Below are 7,824 nucleotides of genomic sequence, written 5' to 3' on the forward strand. Positions count from 1 at the left end.
GGCTGAATTTGTGTATTGATTAAGAGTTTGTCTCTGTAGTAAATTCAATTAAATTGTACACACCTATCACTGCAATGATCAGAAGCACATTCAGCAGAACAGATATGATGATGGTCATATTTCTCCATGATATCTGGTGTTGTGGAGCGTCTGTAATATTCTTTTGGACAAAGTCTGTAAAAGGTTTGTAGTTCAATCATTATTCAGTGTCAGTCTTTAACAGAACAATAAAACTATTATTAGTTCTTCATTCAGTATATTCAATATGGAATCCATCATGTGGTTTATAAAGACATGATATAATAAAATAACTTACCGCTGATGTAGATTTTGGTGCCGTTGTTGAATTTTAGTGGTTCACTAGTTTTCACACAATAATAAACTCCTAATTCATCAATGGTGATATTTTTGATGAACAGACGACTGTTAGTTTTCACTGAGTATTTGTGTTTAAAGCTGCTGTTTTCATATTTACCTACTTCATATTGAGCTCCTTCATTAGTATGTGTATGTGTTCCTTTTTCACATCTGGGAAGCCAGAAGTTTACTGAGAGTGACAGTTCTCCCCTTATTAGACATTCTCTGATAGTATTTACCTTGTGTTTTTAAAGCACACGCAGTGAACAAACAAGGTTCACAACACAACGGAAATGCAACTGGGTTTTATTCTGTACATTTATGGCCAATGAAGTCAATATAGTCTATGTTTTTACATTATTGTCAGTAAAAGTTTTTTTTACATCCAGGTTTTCTTGCTCAACACTGCTCTCTTGTGGTCAGGAGGCATTTCCTTTGTGCTGTGGATTCATTTCTTTGTTTCAACAGAAGTAAAAAGAATTCCAAAATCATAGAACAAAGCCAGCAGGAAACATGAAAACATTATTTCTGGACACATATTTCTGATTCTAGGACATATTATGAAAATGATAATCTCACATGCATAATTGGGTATTATGTTTTTTTTATATTAATTGCCCCTAAACAGCACATGATGAATAAATCAATATCAAGCTCTCAGTCACACTGTTTGCCTGAATATCAGCACATACTCACAATTATAAGCATATTTATAAGCTTTATACATTAACCTAGTGGAAGACATGTTGTGTTACTTTATATTTTCATGTAACATATCAGTGTTTGTGTTGAGTCTTGAGGTTGTTCGAAATCCATATCTTGAAGATTTTGTAGGTCTGTACGTTGAAGTCGTCTCCGTTTCTTGCATGAACAAACACCTTTAATAGTCCTTAAAAGTGAAATCAGATTAAATTAGTAATTCAGACAAAAACATTATTTTATTCACCCACATTTCATGGTTTTGTTATTTCTGTAACATAACAATTGTAGTCACTATAAAGAGCTGTAACTGCAAGAGCTGTTAAAATATTCTTTAAAAAATGTAAAATAGCATACAGATATTATAGTGAGAATTCAAGAGCACAATGTCTACATTTGGAGACATACATGTATAATTTCAGCAAAGAGCGCACCTATCGTGATGATGATCAGAACAGCATTCAAGAGCAGATATGAAGATAATAATCTGCCGATGTGTCTGATTCTTCTCAATGTTCTTCACCGCTTTATGATTCTGGATCTCTGGAGTCGGTACTGTGTAATCATTGAAGGGGTTTAATATTAATATTTCATATTTATTTGTCTAACAGTGATTAAGTGTTTAGCTTGATGATCACCGAATGTTCACTCACCAATGATGTGTAGTCTGGTGCCGTCGCTGTATTTTGGAGGAACTTCTGTGGTCATACACTAATAATCTCCTAACTCATCAATAGTGACATTATTTATGAACAGGCGATGATTACTTTGCACTGAATATTTCTGCCTAAAAGCTTTACTGTAGTGAAAAGTAGCTGAAGTTGTGGAAGAGAATAATATCAGAACCGGAGAATCTGGAAGTTTCAGTAAAAACCAATAAACCTCCTTTACACCAAAATCACAGTTTATAGTCACATTTTGACCCAAATCTGTTAGTTGATCTGTTAAAGTCTCCGCAGCTTCACACCATATGAGCAGATCTGTGAAATAAACACCACACACACATAATATGGATTATTATTATGTCATTAAACATTATAAATGATCTTACACAGAACAATAAAATTTTCATAAAGTACAATTAACTCACAGAGGTAAAGCTGCACAATCTTCATGATGTTAAAACACGTGTTTCTTTCACACGACTGTAGAGATGTAACTTTACCTCAGAGCTTTCAGAAGAATAGGGTGATGTAACCAGTCAAGAGGAAGTTAAAGGCAGGTTTGCTCTGGCCACACGTTTACTTTTATTGTTTATTTATTTAATATTCAACCATTGACCTATACATCATTTCTTGTCTTTAAAACAAAATATTTATCTCTAATTCACTGCAGCAAAATTACCCAAGACACAGATAAAAGCCCAGTTTTCTTTTTTTCAGTGTCAAACACAAATATGATGTTTTCTTCAACTGTATTCTCGTTGTAACTCATGATTATTAACTCATAAGTTTAGATGAGGTTTTTAGTTTCTATCTCTTGACACCATAAACAATATTTATCCTCGAGGCGAGTGAGTACTCTATGTATTTAAATTAATCTGGATTGAATTTCTTTTTGTCTAGTACTTAGTACTTCTTTTAAACTAGAGAAGAGTAGGAAGTGTGAAACTTATTTCTAACATTTGTGATACAATTTATTAATCTTTGTTATACAATTTATAATATTGTAATTAAAGTTAATACAAATTCAGCTGTTCATTGTTAGTTCATGTTAGCTCAGGTTCATTAAATAATATTAACAGATACAGATTGTGTTTTTAATAATGTAATTCAATAAACTTCAATAAAAATTAAATTAACATGAACTAAAATTAATAACTGCTGTAGAAGTATTTCTTTTTTTATTGTTAGTTCATGATAAGTATGAGGTTAACGTTAACAAATGATCATAATTGTAAAGTGGTATCATGATGTTTCATGTCATGTTCACTTGGTTAAAGTTTAAACCACTTGATGCATGCGAGTGTGTGTGAGTGTGTGTGATCGTGTTCTTCATCAAGTGACTAAACCAGTGGAACATTCATTTGCACAAAACCACGCTTGTGTTAACCACAAAAAAAAAACTGTGCAGAAGTTAGATGTTTTTAAATATGTGAAAAAATATTTAAAACAATTAATATGCATGCAAAAAATATCTTTAGATTTATTGACTTTTTTTTACTTTAAGCTTTGTCAAATCTCTGTAAAAATAAATAAACTAGCAGAAAATGTAATGATTTAAAAAAAAGTTTTATGTGACGTGTGATTTAATATCAAGAATAACTACATTTTTTGCTGATAAAAAAAAAGCTGCTTCAGCCCCAAGAAAGCTCATTTGTCATGTGGTTAACAACTTTTACTGCTGAACATGTCAGCGCACTTATAACAGAGAGAGAGAAAAAAAACATTATATTACTATATATAAGCAAGATCTCCACTTAAAACAGTACAAGCAGAAAGTGTTACTTTAATACAAAGCAGCAAACCCTGCTAAAACGCATATTAATACAAATTATATATGGAAATTATAAATTAAAATTAACACATATAAAACATAATAACAATCCATTTTATTTTGTCAATAAAAAAAGCATATGTAGGGACACTTTGTATTCATAATGAGTATCACATCCTACATTGGCTGTAGACAGTAGTGCTCTGCTCCTGACTAGACCTGGTGTTACTGGAGCACATGAAGAAATCAACTTCAGCACACTGAAAGAGGACATATTATATATGAATGGACATATACAGTATGTTAGACATAATGTACAGTCAGCTGGTCATAAACATTTCAGATCATTTAATGAATCTTGTGCATGCAGATTGAAGTTGCACTGTAAGAATCACCAGGATAATAGAGGACAAAATAAGATAACATATATTAATATTGAAGATCTTACCTGTGGATTATTTGAGTTTTGAGCTGCAGATTTTCCAGTTGCATCAATGAAGCTCTTCACCATACCTGAAACAACACTGAATATGAAACATCTCTGAATACACACATTGTAACAGTTTAAGAGCTGACTCACAGAGAATGTGTTTTACTGTGAAAAATGTGAGATGCAGAAAAAAGTGTCTAGAGAGATGTGGTTTTTTAAAGTTTTTAGGCATTTTTATAACGCCATGTCTCGCACGAGACGCTGAAAAAGAAGACAGACGTGAGCGCAGCGGTTAAACACGTTTAGTGTGTGTTTACATTAAAAAACACAATAGTATCGCAGCGGAATAGAAAAACACGTTCTGTGTGAACCGGATACATTCTGTAGATCTAGAGTTTGTCTCCTTGTAGTTCACTGACACTTTTACTGTAGTAAAACAAGAACAAACCTATTAATGCAATGATCAGAAGCACATTCAGCAGGACAGATATGATGATGGTCATATTTCTCCATGATATCTGGTGTTGTGGAGCGTCTGTAATATTCTTTTGGACAAAGTCTGTAAAAGGTTTGCAGTTCAATCTTTCAATTTCAGTCTTTAACAGAACAATAAAACTATTATTAGTTCTTCATACAGTATATTCAATATGGAATCCATCATGTGGTTTATAAAGACATGATATAATAAAATAACTTACCGCTGATGTAGATTTTGGTGCCGTTGTTGAATTTTAGTGGTTCACTAGTTTTCACACAATAATAAACTCCTAATTCATCAATGGTGATATTTTTGATGAACAGACGACTGTTAGTTTTCACTGAGTATTTGTGTTTAAAGATGCTGTTTTCATGTTTACCTCCTTCATATGTGCTGCTGTAAGAGCGTAAGATAAACACTGGAGGATCCGGTAATTTCTGTTTGTACCAGTAAATCTCCTCTATATCAAGATCACAGGTTATATTCACATCAGATCCTAAAGTTACTGGTATGTTTGTTAGACTCTCTGTGGCTTGATACAACATGAACAGATCTATGACAGAAAGAAAAACACATTGATTAAGATATAAAATCAAAATAAATCTGACTCAATCAAATGTGAATGAGAAACTCACAGATCTGCAGCTGTATGATCTTCATGATCTGATCCAGATGAATAATATCTGCTATGATCATTCAAACATCTCGTACTGTGAGCGGAAACACAAACCTCGACCACACAGACTAAAGGGGAAGTCAGAGCTGCTTCTCTGAGAACATCATCATTCTTAGTGCTTTAAATCAACAAGTATAGAAGATACAGTGTGTGTAAATATGCCAGTGTGTTTTATTTGAATATGCAGATGTGTGAATGTTGATTTACTCCTCAAAAAATACATAACTTTCATATAAATATATCAAATTGTATGCATTTATGTATTGCTATACCAGCACCACAGGGCTGTTCCATAAAACAAGATTAGGATACAAGCCAGGCTTATTTTGGTTAGTCAGACTTATTGTCAGTTGATTCTGTTTCATAAAGCAAACTTAAAATAGTTCAAACTCAGTTACTCTGGCAATTTATGCTGGGAAACTAACCTGGTCCAGGACAGGCTAACTGCCAGGCTAAGCCTGAGTTGTTACACAGATCCTCTAACACTGACCAACAGGAACACAATGATATTACCACTGACACGCTGTCATACCATTATTGGACTTTAACCACTAGTCCAAAAATAAATACACAGTATACAGAAATCAACTTAAATGAGGCTACGAAGGTAAATGAGACAATACACACCTACAAGCGTATTAAATTATGTTTTTTATTAAATGTTTGTTAATGTTGATATAGTTTTTTACATAAACAATTGACCCTTCGCAAAGACCCGCCCCCCTTAGTTACTGTCGCTATGTCCGACAAGCTACGCCGCTCTCACGCAGAAACACAATGTTCTCACGCAGTGAAAAATACATCGCGGATCAGAGAGGAGACTGACAATACACTGACAGACAGGACAGACCAGGTTACTTTTCGGTTACTTTTGATATTAAACATATTAAACAAAGTCTCACATTTCAAATTTGGTCATTTTTAAAAAGAAATTTAAACAATAAATACCGTTTTGTGGCTCTTTAATGTGTCGTGACAGATCGCTGTAGAGCCTCAGTTAAAGCTGCTCGTGAACCGATCATCTCTTCCTTCTAGTTCATTTATAGCATCAAACAAACATGAATGAACATAAGAAGGAATGTTGTTTTAACCGCGGAAAGGCGTCAGTATATTCAGTTTTTCAAGTTCAAATCCTCCCATGTTAATCTACGGACAAAATGGCAGATGGCGAAGTATGATTGGTCAGATCACCTGTCAATCAAGCTCCCTGCGAAGGGTCAATTGATAGTATACAATATAATTTAACACGTTTGTAGGTCTTGTATCATTTATCATTGTAGCCTATATGTGTATGTAATATATATACATATATCCTACAGGTTTTCTTTTCTTACTGGCTAAATGTTTTGTGCCCAAGTTTTAAAGACTTATGAATACATTTCTCTCTGGTTTTGTTTGGCTGCTGTATAATTACAAAATAATTACAATAATTACAAAAGCACAGTATACATTTTAACTGGTAAGATGAATCTGAGCTTAGTAATTGGCCTACAGTATATAAGCCTACATTTGATTTACCCCAATACAATAGTCCCTTTTGTAACGCTTCTGGACTGTAGAAAGCACACGACGAAGGATACGGAGAAAAAACAGGTATTTAATAGAAAACTCAGGGGTTTCATCCACGTTCACACAAACAATAGTCGACACTGAATACTAACAAGAAAGGTTCATATTGTCTTCGTTTCCTGTTTACAAATCTTGGCTTTGGGGTCCATATGACCCCAACAATTGATAGAGTAATTGTACAAAAAATATACATTTTTAATCATACAAATAATATATCTTTTTTTTTGTTTACTTCTCATCTATTCATTAATGCTGTGTTTTGGGGGATATGAAGTACTTTTTTACCTATTTACTGCAGAATCCCTCCAGTACACCATTAGCATATGTATGAAATATTATTTTTTTATGAAAAAAACACATTAATGATGATCAAATTTAAATAGGAATTGTTTCTGGATATTGATCTAGGTGTTAATGCATAATTCTGCCATCTGCTGGTTAGCTGTTTTTTTGTAGATAATATATTTTTAGCCTTAAAGTGTAATTACCATATACTTCCAGCAGAGGCCCCATAGAGATCCATTCATTTTTCTGGATGTGACTTACTGCTCTTATAACAGCTTTTGGTAATGATATATATATGTAAACCTTTAAAATACATTAAATCAGTATTTTGTCAAAGTTTAGAATTATTTTTGTTGTTGTTTTGGGGTCTTTTGAAGTATCTTGTTATTGCAAAAATGCTATATAAATTTGCAGTAATGCCAAATAAATTTGCAATAATGCCACATAAGTTACCACTAAAAGAAAATACTTGATTGCAATTACACATTATTTCAATAATCAAAATGTACAAAATTATTAACTTTAGAATAAGAAATTAATTTTTAAAAAGTAAATAAAAACAAAAAACAAACAGCTATAGGCAGATATAAACAGGAGTGAAGAGTAAACACACCTGTGTGTCTGTGTGTGTCTGTGTGTGTGTGCATGTGTGTGTGTGTAATCATGCTCATTCCACATTGTTTTTTTCTCTAATGCCAGGCCTTCATTTATGTGTGAACATTTTTAGATTCATGCTGGAATTATTGGTTTTATTTCCCAATTTCTATAAAAATGCTCTCTTTTGCTGTCACACCTGTTTGTTTGTTTGTTTGTGTGTTTCTCTGTGTGTATGTGATCTGTGTGTAGTCATGTTCTTTCCATATTGCATTTGTGCTCTCATACCATACCTTCATT

At 33.0% G+C, this 7,824-nt stretch overlaps 1 long non-coding RNA gene across 1 annotated transcript; it reads right to left on the reverse strand.

The window, feature by feature from the left end:
- Nucleotides 1-3,636: 3,636 nt before the first annotated feature.
- On the reverse strand, nt 3,637-4,465 carry LOC143735639 (uncharacterized). The gene is made up of 3 exons (XR_013203270.1): nt 4,371-4,465; nt 3,941-4,005; nt 3,637-3,752 (listed from the first exon to the last, which is right to left on the reverse strand). It is a non-coding gene; the product is annotated as an uncharacterized LOC143735639 (long non-coding RNA).
- Nucleotides 4,466-7,824: the final 3,359 nt, after the last annotated feature.

The sequence above is a fragment of the Siphateles boraxobius genome, unplaced genomic scaffold, assembly GCF_051911475.1.
Source record: "Siphateles boraxobius isolate OS27281-9 unplaced genomic scaffold, OSU_SipBor_1 13, whole genome shotgun sequence".
Classification (NCBI taxonomy): domain Eukaryota; kingdom Metazoa; phylum Chordata; class Actinopteri; order Cypriniformes; family Leuciscidae; genus Siphateles; species Siphateles boraxobius.